Source organism: Octopus sinensis, linkage group LG5 (assembly GCF_006345805.1).
Source record: "Octopus sinensis linkage group LG5, ASM634580v1, whole genome shotgun sequence".
NCBI lineage: Eukaryota > Metazoa > Mollusca > Cephalopoda > Octopoda > Octopodidae > Octopus > Octopus sinensis.
This window is the reverse complement of record NC_043001.1, coordinates 2,108,247-2,124,788: the sequence shown is the minus strand read 5'-3', so window position 1 is coordinate 2,124,788 and position 16,542 is coordinate 2,108,247.

Sequence of the window (16,542 nt, the reverse complement as noted above, 5' to 3'; positions counted from 1 at the left end):
CATGGAAAACGGATGATGATGATATCTATGTGTGTATATGTGTGTGTGTGTTTTTTTGCATGTCAATATCTATGTGTGTGCGTATGTCATGTGTGTGTATTTGTGTTTGTATTTGTACCCCATCAATATTTAACGACCAGCGTTGGTTTGTTTATGTCCATGTAACTTAACAATTTGGCAGAAAAGAGTGCAATTGAGACCAGTACCCATTTTAAAATAAAGTACTGTGGTCAGTTCGCTTGACCAAACACTTCAATGCAGCTCCTTAGCATAGCCACAGTCTAACAATTGTAACAAGTAAAATGAAAAATGCTAAAACTTATGTGTATATACAGTGTGGCCCAAAAGCAGGTTTTCAGTTCTTCAACCATTTCTTTCCTATTCATATATTTACAGTTTAGATATTAATTATAAAAAAAACAAATGAAACCATTTTTCTCTGCTAATTTACTTAATTTTGTCAAGCTCCCATTTCAGTTTGTAAGATAGAAGTTTAAATGTAATAAAATGTTTTAAAAGAAATTTAAAGTGCCTACGTGATAACTGTAAACCTACGTTTGGGTCACTTTGTATATTTATACATCATTCTGTCTATATGTCTATTTTAGATTTGTCCCAGAGAACTGCTTTTGTGATTATAACATCTGATGTGAATCCAGCAAATCTAATGCTTAAACATAACCAGAAAATCCCATTGGTATATTTTGTTCGAAAAAGTTCTATAATTTCTCAAATTGCTGCTTCTTAGATCAAACCTGTTTTGAAAGACTAAAAAGGATTTTCAAAATATTCCACATAGAATTTCTGACAATACTCACAATGTGAAAGTTTGTGTTGTGAATCCTATAAATTTGTGGTGAGAGACACTATAAGAATATGTGTGATGTGACTCACCAAAATTTCTAACAAGAAATGTATAAGATCTTTTGTGCAATGATTTTTATACATCATTATGTGAATGTTTCTGCTCTGATTCCCATAAAGTTATCAGAATGCTTGTATTATGATTCCTATATCCAGTTTTTAATAGATTAACCTTATGAAATCCACTTGCTACTGATAGTAGCTGCATTGATGTTCTGATTGTAAATCTATTGGATGGATGGATGGATGGATGGATGGATTTATACATATATACACACTGACCAACAGATACTTTAGATAAATAGATAGATAGATAAGTAGGTAGATAGATAGATAGATACATAGACAGACAGATAGATGAACAGAAAGACAAACAGGCAGATATGAATGGGTGGATGGATGGATGGATGGGTGGATGGATGAGTAGGCGAGTGAATGGACGGATGGGTTGATACATATATATACACAAACAGATAGATAGATAGATAGATAGATAGATAGAAAGATAGATAGATAGATAGATAGATAGACAGATAGATAGATAGATAGATAGATAGATAGATAGATGGATGGATGGATAGATAGATGGATGTATGGATGGATGAATAAGAGGATGGTTGGCTGAATAGAAAGACAAACAGGCAGATATTGATGGATGAATGGATGGATGGATGGATGGATAGATGAATAATGAGGGAGCTGAGTCAATGGATTGATAAATACAAATCGGACATCAATCTGATCATCATAATTACCCTCCTCTTCTGCCTATTCCTCTTCCTCCTTCTCCCCCTCATCATCATCATCATCACCATCGTCATCATTTAGTTCCCATCTTCTAGGTTAGCATGGATTGGTATGTTTTTTTTTTAACAGGATCCACTGAGCTAGAGATCTGTGTCAAGCATCAATGTCTGCCTTGGCCTGATTTTTTAGGGTTCGATGCCCTTCCTCGCACAAACTTCATAGAGTGCTACCATTTTGATTAATTTAATTTAAAATGTTTCAACCTTTATTTTCTTTTTACTTTTGATCTCATCAACAATTTCATGCATTCTCACTCTTGTGATGTCTCCAATTGGACATGGTTCAAAGAAGTCTAACTACTATTTCTAGCAAGCCCAGAGACCACATGGAGGCCTTTTCAACTTTACAATGAGTTAACCTTTTCTCATTTAGCCCCAGAATGCAGGTAGCCTAATGTACAAATTGCCATTTACCTTTATCTATTTCAAGCATAATTTCTTATTAACCTGTACCGGTTCTGTATCTCCCTTCTTTGATATTCAAACTGCAAGTCTTGTTGTCCTTCAAAACTAACGTTTTTAAATATACAGGAAGGGAGAAAATTGTTGAAAACAGCAACTGGAGTATAAAATGGAACTGTGAATTGAGGTTTTCCAAAGACTTAAAACCCCTTTTTAGTTCCACAAATGGCAACGTAACATAACAGAATCTACAAATTACCTATTACTTTTAACTATTCTAAGTATAACTCCTGGTGTCGATATATCTGTGTCAAAATGTCAAATGTATATATATATGTGTGTGTATATCGATAAACAGATACACACACACACACACATATATATATATATATGCATGTGTACATATGTATGTCTGTATATGTTTATATATATATATATATATATGTATATATATATATATATACATATATATATATATATATATATATATATATATATATATATATATATACATGTATATATATATACATGTATATATATGTATATATATGTATATATATATACACACATATATATATATATTTATATATATATGTATATATACATATATATATATATGTATATATATATATATATAGAGAGATAGAGAGTTAGAGAGAGAGAGAGAGAGAGAGAGAGAGAGAGAGAGAGAAATTTATACATATTTATATATACATATAAAACTATATATAAAGAATAAAGATATGTATAAATAAAATAATCAGCAAAGCAGAAAAATACAAAAAAATATATAAACCACTAGAAAAGAGCTAAAAGGGTGTAGGGATTTATAGAAGCTACATATTTCAGAAATAACATTTCTCCTCAAGACAATGTTTACAGCTGTTGTTACCGAATGCTGTAAACTTGAAAGAGGTTTTATATGAATGGTTAGCTGGCTCTAAAAGGTTCCCTTACAAAAGATGAAACATAGAATATTGTAATCATTTCTCTCTTTCATTTGTTTCACTTTCACTTTCCATGTTGTTTTGTTGCTGTTTTTGTTGGTCGTTCCCCCCCTCCCACCATCTTGTTGCTGCTGTTGTCCTTGTTTTACAGTTAATGTTGTCATAGCAGTTTTGCTTTTTCCTTATTCTAGTTGCCTTTATTACAATTATTATTATTATGGCTGTCGATGCTGTTGGTGGCAGGGTGTTCAGCCTTTGCTGCTGCTATTGCAGTGGCTTTTATGATGACAACAACAACAACAACAACAATAATAATGATAATGATAATGATAATAATAATAATAATAATAATAGTAATAATAATAATAACAATAATTGTAAAAGTAATAATAGTAACAATTATTATGATTATTATTATTAGTAGTAGTAGTAGTATAATTCTTCTTCTTCTTCTTCTTATTCTTATTATTATTATTATTATTATTAATATTATTATTATTATTATTATTATGATCATTTGTATTATCATCATCAATAGTATTGTTATTATAATAATAATAATAATAATAATAATAATTCTTCTTCTCATTATTATTATTATTATTGTTGTTGTTATTATTATTATGATTATCATTATTATTATTATTGTTAATGCTGTTCTTGTGCATGCGGGTTTTGTTATTGTCCTTGTCATAGCAGCCAGCATTATTTTGTTGTTTCGTTTGCTTTCAGTTTTGCAATTGCTACTCTACTTTTTGTTGTTATTCTAGTTTTTGTTGCACTTCATGTTTTTGCTATCATTATTATCATTATTATTGTTGTTGTTGTTGTTGTTGCTGTTGCCGTTGCTTTTATTACTTTTATTAGTATTAATATTACTGTTGCTGTTGTTGTTTTTTTCTCTTTTTCATTTCATTTGACTTGTGTATAAACTCCCACAGTTTTTGTAACCTGTCCTTAGAAATGTCCCCTCATTCACTACCTTTGTAGCAACTATAAAGAAAAAAAACTCTTATCATCATCATCACCATCATCAACTTCGCCATCACCATCATCATCATCATCATCATCATTGCCATCATTAATATCAGTAGTGTTGTTGCTGTTGTTGCTATTTTTGCGGAAGTTACTTCAGTGTTCAAATCTATTAGGGACAAAGCTGGAACATTTAAAGCGATGCCATTTAATTGCCTATTACATATCACTTTGAGGTGAATGACATATATATATATACACATAAATATGTACATGTATATATGTGTCTGTATATATGCATATATAAATATATGCATACATATATATACATACATACATATATATATATATATATATATTTATATATATATATATAATATATATATTTATATATATATATATATTTATATATATATACATATGCATATATATACATATGCATATATATATATATATACATAAATATGTACATGTATATATGTGCCTGTATGTGTTGATATATATATATGTATACACACACACACACATGAGAATTCATTGTTGTTGTTGTTGTTGTTGTTATTGCTGTCACTAATGCTGCATATCATATGTAATGTTGCCATAATGTGATAGAAGCGGCATCGGTAACCATTACTGCTAGCTAGACTCTTTCTCTATTCCAGAAGCAATCATTTTCCAATCTTTTCGATATTTTTGGCTTTATGAATCAGTCAGAATGAAACTTCCTATTCAATGAGGCAAATCTTAGCTTTATGATGATTGGAGACACACACACACACACATACACATGCAAACATATATACAAATATTATTATGGTTGTACACAGATACACACACACATGCAAATGTGTGTGTGTGTGTGTGTGTGTGTATGCATATAAATTCATAAACAAGAGGATGGAACGAACAGGCTTTAATTACAAATCCCAACAATTGTTTCTGCGCATTAATAACAGCCATTCGTTGCTAAGTTTTCTGTATTATATATATCATTATATAAATATGATCCAGCAATAGCTGTGTACTCGCATGTCATCAGGCTTTACTCTATACCCATTTACTATTTTCAGCATTCTCCTGATAAACAGTAATACGTACATTCAAACAGATACCAGTCATTAAAAATACCAAATAAATTAATGGAAATCAAAATCAGAAATATAAATTATTAAAGAAATAGACCAAAACTAATTGATGAAATGTATGTATATATATACATATATATACGGAGTGGTTGGCGTTAGGAAGGGCATCCAGCTGTAGAAACTCTGCCAGATCAGACTGGCCGGGTGCAGCCTTCGGGCTTCCCAGACCCCAGTTGAACCGTCCAACCCATGCTAGCATGGAAAGCGGACGTTAAACGATGATGATGATGATGATGATATATATATATATATATCTTTAGAGGAAGATAATTATGGCCTGTTCGTTTGATTACCCAGGGTTTCATGTCCATATAGTGTATAGCTTTACATCCATCTCATCAGGCCCTAATGACTCGTGGCCTATAACCTCTCTTCAGAATGACCTTCATTTGCCTGTGTGTCTTGTGGCTACTTTTTGAACACACAAATAAAGGATGGTCGTTTTAAAGAGAGGTTAAGGGCCACCAGCCATTAGGGTCTGACGAGACCCTAATGTAAACCTAAGCGTCTTATGGATGCAAAACCCTGGGTCACCCTTTGAACTGGCCTTTACTTTCTTTCTCTAAATACTCTACTGTTTTATAACTCAGAGTTTGTTTCGCATCAGGGTTTATGATTTGCTGACGATATATATGCCCCACTGCGTGGCACCTTGGGTGAGTGCCTCCTACAAAGCCTTGTGAGTGGATTTGGTAGACGGAAACTGAAAGAATATGTATAAATATAAATATATTTATGTGTGTGTGTATGTTTGTATGTCTGTTTTTGTCCCCGCAACATCACTTAACAACTGATGCTGGTGTGTTTATGTCCCTGTAACCTAGCGGTTCGGCAAAAGATACCGATAGAATAAGTACTAGGCTTACAAAAGAATAAATCCTGGGGTCGATTTGCTCAGCTAAAGGTGGTGCTCCAGCATCGCCACAGTCAAATGACTGAAACAAGTAAAAGAACATATATATATATATTATTATTATTATTATTATTATGTGATGAAAACTCACAGCTTATTTTGCTGGTTGTTATGGAAAGTGTCAGCAGACTAAGGTAACAATTGTTTTATGGTCAAGCTTCAAGGAACCTGCAAACAATTCTTGCAGTTCCAAGCAAGGCAGATTGTTGTAGGTGTTCTACCTTCACACTTTCACTGAACTTTTTCAGCCATGTTGGTAGTTGAGTGCTGACACTTTCAAGTGCACCAATTACTATTGGTATCACATCTGCTCTAGCAAAAGTGACAGAGTAACTCAAGGGTCAAGCACTTATTACCATCATTTAACATGCTCATGTTTCGTGTTGACATGGGTTGGAGCAGCATATATATCATACACACATATAGATAGATATATCTATGCATATACTTACATATTTACAAGCATATTTACACACACATGTGTGTATAGATCATCAAGCACTTCGCTCCCTATGGAGCATGGCCATTGATGTCAATTCTCCCCTGTCCTTTTCTCTGGGCTTTGTTTTCCTTTCCTAAGTTTCATTAGTTATTCAATGGTCATCGGTGCTTCCGCATTTATGTTTTTTTTTCTTTTTACTTGGTTGGCCTTCATTAAAGCAATTTTCCTTTCTGGAAGAAGTGGTCCCTTTTAGGCTGGTCTCTATCACGGGCTGGGTGGTCTGACAGGATGCAATGAGTTGGACGATTCTGTCATATTCCAATATCTGCTTTGACATGATTTCTAAGGCTAGATGCCTTTCCCAAGGCCAAACACTTTACAGAATATCCTGCGTGCTTTTTGCATGACAACAGCACTTGTGAGATCCCCAAGTAACTCAGAAGACAATGAAAAAGCACCCTCAACACACGTCCACCTGAACCAGGGGGATTGTAACAGGGTGAAGGTGGCTTTATGCCATTTAATGGGGATAAGCATAGGTGTCTAGTCACAGAAGAGATATGGGGCTACTTCTCCTGAAATAAAGGTGAATGGGAGTGACTGGAAAGAAGAGAATGAGAGCGGGGATATTGTCAAGGGGAAGAAGGGGAATACAAGAAAAGATTTGAATTCAAAGTTGGACAGGTTTGGCTGCCTGTAAGAAGCTTGCTTCCCAACCACATGGCTCGGTGCTCAGTCCCACAGCATGGCACCTTGTGTGAGTCTCTTCTACTATAGTCTCAGACTGACCAAAGCCTTGCAGGTGGATTTGGTAGACAGGAACGGAAAAAACCCACTGTACATGTGTGGTGTGTGATTGTACTTGCACTTGTCCCCACCACTCCTAGTCAACTACTGTTGATGTGTTTATGTCCCCATAAGTTAACAGTTTGACAAAAGAGACTGTTAGAATAAGAACCAGGCTTTAAAAAAAAATGAAAGAAAAGAAGCACTGGGGTCGATTTGCTCAACTAAATTTCTTCAAGGTGGTGCCCCAGCATGGCCACAATCTCATGACAGAAACAAATAAAAGATAACAAACACCAACTTTTATAAAAACAAGTTAAATAAATAAAGAATAAAAATTGATGAATTTAAAAATAGTTTATTATCCTAGTTTTATTGTGAGTGCCATGTTGTCTGGTTGAAACCTCAGACCATAAATGGCTTCACTGAGTTTCTGCTTTAGATAACAGACTCACTTGCAAGAAATTTCTCAATAGGCTCTGACCAAATGACCCATAAATGGAAATTTTATTTTATTATAAATTTCTTGCCATTATAAAAATTTCTATTCCTGCTTTAGGATTAGTTTTTCCTTTTTGAAATATCTTTTTAGGTTTTGTTGTTGGCTTTTAGCATTCCATGACCAATTTCCTTGGCTTGATAGATTCCAGAAAGACAGACACTGGCTTTGCTTGCACTTGGGAACTAATTCCATTGTTTTCTGAATAGATTTGTAATTCATTCAGGTACCAAATAGATTTGGAATAAACAGAGAATGTATTCTGTGTGGATACAAGCTTCTCATATTTCCTCCTCAATTCCTTCCCCACCCCCATTTCTCTCTCTCCCTCTTTTCTTCTTTCTCTGTCTCTCTGTCTCTATCTTAATCTCTTTCTCCATCTATCTATCTATCTATCTATCTATCTATCTATCTATCTATCTATCTATCTATCTATCTATCTATCTATCTATCTATCTATCTATCTATCTCTATCTATTTCTACCCCCACCCTGCCTTATTTCCTTGCTTGGCACTATAGATCTCATGGTGATTATTGATTTAAATAATGTCTCGAAAGTATTAATCTCATAAGCCCTTTGGCTCTAACATCTTAGGGAAGCAATTTTCAGTTCGACCATTGTGAACCCAGAATATTATCAAAACACAGATGCACATAGGTTTGTGTATGTGTGTTTGTACATGTGCTTATGTGTGTGTGTGTGTGTGTGTGTAAGACAGACAGATAGAGGTGAAGAGAGAGGTAGAGAGAAAGAGGCAGAGATAATCACATGCATTTCTTCATATACAAAGAAAAATCCTGTTCTCTGTGAATATTATATTTGTGATGGAGCAAATATTAACAATGGCAAACTGAAACAAATTAAGGTTAATGTTGAAATAGCTTCCAGAAAAGATACTTATGACTTAATTCAGGAGAAAAAAATCAGAAAGAAAAATGCGAAAAGAAAATTATTTCTCTACTCTTTTCTAACAATTCTCATTTAACTCATTATCATATACAATGAATCCTTTTTTCTGAAATTATCTATGGCGATGATGATGATGATGATGATGATGATGAGGGTGAGGGTGATGATATATATGAATATGTGTATATAGAGATATAACAGTCACTATGTGTCTTGTGGATGTATAGACACACACATCCAACCATCCAACAGACACACACACATCCAACCATCCAACACACACACACACACACACCCAACACACACACACATGCATATATACACTCTCGGAGTGGTTTGCTTTAGGATGTGCATCCAACCATAGAAAACCATGCCAAATCAGACTGGAGTCTAGTGCAGCCTTCCAGCTTGCCAACCCTGGTCAAACCATCCAACCCATGCCAGCATGGACAGTAGACGTTAAATGATGATGATGATATATATATATATATATATATTGCATGTATGTGTGTGTGTGTGTGCTTGTATATATGTATATAAAGGGAGCTAGAGTGAAAACAACCTTTTCCAGCATGCTTGAAGTGCCAATAACTTCAAAAGACTACCAAAAGCTCAAGCTAAATATACATGTGGCTGAAAGTGGTCAAGTGAGAGAAAATTAAAATGACCTCACATTAACTCGTAAGTTGGTTCCAGTTTCTGGATTAAAGCAAAAAATAAGCTTCCTTCCTTCGTCAACACAATACACAGAGGGAGGGGGAAAATAAGTTCAAATAACTGTGCATACCATCCAGCCATGTGTATGTTCAGCTGGAGTTTTTGGTAGTTTCTTGAAGGTATCGGCACTTGAAGCATGTTGGAGACAAACCCTTTTCACCCTAGCTCCCTTGATATAATTATATACAAATGTGCATTATTATTAATTTAATGTATTAATTGCCCATAAATTTTTATAACACGCTGACTACTTGATAAAAATCATTTGCGTGACTTTTATCCTTACATTCTTTTATGAATTAATAAATATACTTATAAATATTTATCGTTGCTATTATGCAAAAGTTTCATAAGTACAGAAAATGAAAAAATAGTTCCACCATTCCATAGCAAAACCATTGTACTACACTTTGACAATTTTTGATATCTTTGTATCTGAAGGAGTTGGAGATACGATAGTTTGACCAAAAGAACCAGCTGTTGCAAGCATAAATAAATATTGAAAAAAGCACATTTGGCCAAATTTGGACATATGTCAGTTTGATATATATATCAAATCAATGATATATATATATATATATATATATATATATATATATATATATATATATGTATATATATATATATATATACAGGGTGCATAAGGTATTTGAGGACATACCTTTTTTGGGGTCATTGCTGCATTTTTTTGATAACTCTGTATAATCTTTGTTTCAGAAAATAATAATGGCAGACCCTCAGCTTACTCAAGAAATGAAGAGTCATGCTGTTACTGTTGTTGAAGCTGAAGGTGGCTTTATTGAATAACATTATAGAAAAGAAGGTTTATTTTCATCCTCATTGCATTTTTTGATCAATAAAGTTATTATCTGTCATTATGGTGATGGTGGTGATGATGATGATGATGGTGGTGATGATGATGATGATGATGATGATGATGGTGGTGGTGATGGTGGTGGTGGTGGTGATGATGATGAGGAGGAGGAGGAGGATAACTTCACACATATCCCCATGACATTGGTGAAATCAATGTCATATATTGTTTCCAACTTTATATTTTGATGTGTTACATCTACTCTACTTGGTATTTCTTTTTCTTCCTTTTTGCAAGCATTTCTTAATCCCTATTTAATCCACAGCCTCTCTGTATGTTTGTATTTTCTACTGCTTGGGCTTATTAGATAATATTTTGTCATACAACAATTTCATTATTTTTAGAAATGCTTCGTATATTTTATCAATTTCTTCTTCTTCTTGATATTCTATTTCCTAATTTTCTGTTAGTAATTCATTTTTGAATGCATTCGTGGATTCTTCTGTTCTCATTGTTTTATAATTAAAGTTATTGGCTTCCATAACCTTGCTGTAATTACAGTTTTAAGCCACAATAACTGGCAGATGGTCACTGATTTCATTTAATTATAGCCCACTCACTCTATTGTCTTCCATACTATTTGTGGATATATTATTTATTAGATTAGCACAATGTGATGTAATTCAACCAACTCGAGAGATTCTGGATAGAAACTATTCTATGAATTGCTTAACTCTTCCATCATTTTCTATTTATTTGGATTTACCAGTTCCATGACGTCTTGAATTGTTTTTGCAAAAATTTCTTTCTTCGATATTTCAGTATTATTTCCAGAGGTTCTCTTTAAATGGCTCAGTGGTTAGCATGTTAGATTCATAATCATAAGGTTGAAGTTTGGATTCCTAGACCAGGCAGTACACCATGTCCTTGAGCAAGATACTTCATTTCCTGTTACTCCAGAGTTCACTCCGTAACAATGACTGGTGACAAGTGGCGTGTGGCATTTGTCATGGATTTACATTGCATCAGGGAACAGTTTCTGATTTTCAGTCTCTTAAATTCCAAAGTGAAATAAATTCTGAGCTAATGGGCCTGCACACACAACAAACGCTTTATCTTCATTATGGTAACCTGTTCATGGTAGAATATTCTATGCTTCGTTTGTTATATGTCACAGAAACTGAAATTAGTCCAGGCTTAAGGAGCCTCTACATGCATAACATATGTAAGGTGAAAACACCATCTATACACACACACACATAAATATATATATATATCATCATCAGCATTATCATCATCATCATCACCATTGTCATTACCATCATCTTTTAGTGCCCCTTTTTCATGATGCCATGGGTTGGACAGTTTTACAGGAGCTAGTAAGTCAGAGGGAAGCACCAGGCTCCAGTCATCTGTATATGTGCGTATATATGCATTTATATATGTATTTATATATGTATGCATGTATATATATATATATATATAATATATATATATATATATATATAATATATATATATGTGTGTGTGTGTATATATATGAGCAAAACGCTTCCTGTCCAATGGACGGTGCTGAATTGTCAAATATTTAAACCAAATTTTCTCAAAACAACTTGTCCGACCGTCCCATAGCCTCCCCTTTAGAAACACTGATTTAACCTAAATTTGAGACAGCAGCAAGCAAAGAAATAAAAATAGACTTTTTTCTATTTCAAAGAAAAACGATTTTATTCACACAAATATGCAACCGAAGAGTTTAAAGTACTTGCACATACAAATGCACGTTCCCACGGCTTTATCGATCGCACTCTCACCTGGAATCGATTTTTGTAATTTTTTCATGACTTATACATGCCCTGATACCGTCGGTATCTACATATCAAATTTGAGCGCAATTGGATGGAAGATGCCGAGATCCTAGAAGACAAACACACAGACAGACAGAACAGATTTATATAATAAATATATATATTGTATTTTGTATATGGCAGATGCCTACCAGTAGACTCAAAAGTGGTCCTATGCTGCTTGTTGTGGGCTACCATATAATATTCCAACATTCCAAGTCTCTGTATGGGATTGTTATGTATGTGGTACTCCTACTGCATACATAACAACCTTATACATACATATGTATATACACATGAATGTATGTTTACATGTAACAGATGTGCAGGTACATTAAACATCAGGAATGTACAAAAAATAGCCTCCCTTAAATGTCATTGGGCTCCTTAGAAATGGTAGGCAGTTTCTGTTTGGTGACCAAGTTAGTAGAAGGGGAGGTTGTTCCAAGAGCATAGCTGCTAAAAAAGGAATAAGCTGTGTGAAGTTCAGAGTGCTTAGTGATAATGGGCCGCTCCCTGAGAGTGAAAGGCAGAATGTATGATGCCTGTGTAGAAAGAGCTATGCTACATGGCAGTGAGACATGGGTTGTGACTGCTGAGGAAATGTGAAGGCTTGAAGGAAATGAAGGCAGCATGCACCACTGGATGGCTAATGTTACTGACTATATACAACAGAGTATAAAGGAGTTGAGAGAAAAACTGAGTATACGAGCGATTAGATGAGGTGTGCAGGAGAGAAGGCTGCACTGGTATGGCCATGTAATGCATATGAAGGAAGGCAGTTGCATCAAGAGGTGCTGATCTCTAATTGTTGAGAGAATATGTGGAAGAGGCAGACCCAGGGTGATGTGGGACGAAATGGTAAGAAAGGATCTACAGACTTTGGGGCTCACAGAAGGGATGACAAGGGACCAAAGGCTCCTGCCAGACTCCTGTGCTTGAAAATACATGTGAAGCTGAGTAAAAGCATGGGAGTCCTTGCATCCAGGCTTGATCCCAGCATCTGTCTCCAGCTGAGCATTCCTAATCTTGTGAGCTTGTGGGTGCTGGTGCCATGTAAAAAGCACCAATACCTATGCTACATAAATGCACTCTGCCGGTACTATGTGAAAGCACCGAGCCCATTCTGTAGAGTGGTTAGTGTTAGGAAGGAGATCCGGCCGTAGAAGCCATACCAAATCAGACAAGTGGAACCTGGGCAGCACTTCAGCTGACCAGCTCCCATCTAATTGTTCCACACATGGCAGCAGGGAAGATGGACGTTCAATGATGACAATGATGATTATGTATGTATGTAATGTTTGTTTTCATACATATACATACATATAAAGCTATATATATACATATGTATGTAGTATATACATGCACACACATACACATGCACATGCAAGCATGCACGTACACACACACACACAACAGACGCATTTAGTTTCCCTGCTTAAAATGAAGTCCCCCCCCCTCATAACTGAAGCTTTTAATCCTATCCAAAACCCACATTTGTTCCCTATTTATTCTTCCTGTTCGGTTAGTTTATATCAATTCCCCTCGCATGCACCCCCTTTTCAGGGCTGATCTATGTCTCTGATATAACCATTATATTGTATAGCTGCTTGAACAGACTTAAATATTCTTTGATGTTCAGGATGTTACCATATAGGTAACTCTGCTGTTAAAGTAGATAATTGATATTTTATGATCTGTCTCAACTTCCATATTAAACTGATCAGCTGTGTAATAACTGCAGTTGTTGATATTATAAAAGAAATTAGTTTCCAGATCAATATTGTTTCCCATATGTTATGATTTGCGTTGATCTGTATATTTATAACTTATCAAACCCATTCTTTCATGTTCTACACCCTTTAGTGTATATTATTCTTCATTCATTCCCAGATGAAAGTGAATCACTTCTATTAAGAAAAGTTATGGTCATGTGCTGTGACTCTCATCATCATCATCATCATCATTTAATGTCTGTTTTCCATTCTGCCCTGGGTTGGACACTTTGACAGGAGATTGCAAGGCTGGAGAGTGGCACCAGGCACCAGTTATTTGTTTTGGCATGGTTTCAATGGCTGGATAACCTTTCTAATGCCATCCACTTTACAGAGTATACGGGGTGCTTTTTTATGTGACACCAGCATTGAGTGCTTTATTGGTGGCACTGGCACCAGTGCTTCATATATGACATCAACTTGGGAGTTTTTTACATGGCACCGGCAGAGGGGCCTTTTTTTATGTAGCACCAACATCCATGAGCTCACAAGACAGGGACCTCTCAGTAGAGAGAGAGGAAGTACGTTATATATTTTTGTTGATGCATTTGTTGGAAGGGGAAGAGTGTGTGACTGTTGAGAATCGTCTGAGGCTGATATGATGTTGTTGTTGTTAATGTTGTGTTTTAAACAATTGCGAATGAGCATATGTAGGAAAGGCTTGAGTGGGGAGGAAGCATTACACCAAAAGTAATGAGAAGTGAATGGGTCAGAGATCTCCGAAGAGTGAAGATATCCCCAAATCACTTCTTTCTGAAGAGTAGAAGCCATTATAGTAGGGATACAAAAGACAGAGAGTGGAGATAGCACATCAGGGTGCTGGAGAACGGTGTGTGTCTGTTAGAGGTGGAGTTCTAAGCAGTCGAGGGCCCCTTCTCTGGATGTATCTTAGCTTACTCTTGACATGTTCTTTTACTCTCACTGCCATTTGTCTAATTCTTGTACAATTCTGATGACCACTGCTGCTCCCTTTTGGGATTCAATTCAATCTTTTACACGTTTTGCCGTCTATTGTCGATATAGACAAGAATTGCCTCTCACCCCACTCCATCCACTTTTTCCCCCCAGGAATTCTTTCTTTTGTTTCCTTTCATTCCCCACCCCCTTATTTGAAGAGAATCATTTTGTGTTTTCTCATTGGTCAATTTATTCTCTGGTTTTTCTCTCTCTTGTTGAGTATCTCCAACTTTTGCCTTTTTCATATTCTTCACAGATAAGCATTCTTGGATGATGTTATTTACTCCTGATGCCACTTTGTCTGTTAGAAAGTAGTCACCTGATTCTTTACATTTGCCTCCTCCAACAGTTGTAGTTCCATTTGTTCTTTATTCTCACAGCAAGAAAATGGCATGGAACCAAAAGATAATCGCCCACCTAAACAAGTCATGATACAAAAAATGTGTGCTTGACTTTCAAACTGAAGTCTTCTTGTATAAGATCAAAGTCTGATCTCAAGCCCAGACTCAATAATGTCATTCATTCTTGTGAATTACTCCAAATGAACTAAATAATTTTCCAGAAATGCAACTATATTTTCCCATTTTCCTTTCTAAAATTCTCTGCTCTGAAGGCTTTTATATCCACCATCAGGTCCATAATATTCTCTTTACTCTTGCTTAGCTGTGGTGACAATTACAAACACCTCCACTTAAAAGTCAATCATTTTATGTCATTGACTAGTTCACACGTGCAATTGTTTTTGGTTCCATGCCATTTTCTTGTAAAGCGAATGAAGAACAGGTGACGTTATATCAGTTAAAGTGTCTTTTCGTATATATTCTGCTGAACTTCCTGTTATATATTGTTATAAATGTCTTATATAGATTTCTTTGTTGAACTGTTTATTGTTATATTTCAGGAGTTATTTACTTCATAGCAAATGGCATTGCTATTGGCTGTTGGATCCAAATCGGTGCTGTTGACTTGTTCTGACCTTGTTGAAGCATAGATAAGAGGTTTTGCAGCCATCTTGAGAACAAAGAACTTGAAAGATGGTAATAAAAGAGCTGCTGGTGTGAAGCAGATCAGGGATTTCTTTCTACCAAAAGTCAGTGGTGTGGTGAAATGTGTGACTATAAAGAATTCAGTGAAGCCTTAAAAAGGTCATCGATCACTGCTGGAGGAACCACTTCTAAATCGACATTATAAAATATTTTTTATTAAATTGATATTGTGAGTTCAATAAGTTTGGTCAAAGCGATTTAATTAGTGAAGAAGGATTCATAAAAATGACACTCAATTGCAGTTGGGAAATTGTCACCTGATTCCAGCAAATGGTATTTTGTTTATCAGTCATCATTTTATGAGGAATATTGACTAAAATTGTTGTCTTTCACATAACCAATATGTAGAAATTTTGTAAATGCAAATTTTATGAATTTCCACTGGTGATTGTTTAAATGGAATTGTTCAGTATTTACAGGTGTAAATTCCATATTTGGGAAGACATGTAAACTCTAGAAACAAAGAATCCACTTTCAATCAGCTGCAGGTAAATTTCACCTTTTAAATATCAGTTCTCTAGTTGTGTGTGTGTTTGTGCATGCGTGCATTTGTGTGTGTGTGTATGCAAGCGTGTGTTTGTGTATGTGTATCAAGTAGACCATCAGATATTGTTATACACCACTGGTCACAATGTGCTTCCAATCCTGTCTTGATTGTGCCGTTCTTTTCCACCTTGACACAAATTGTTTGACTAAA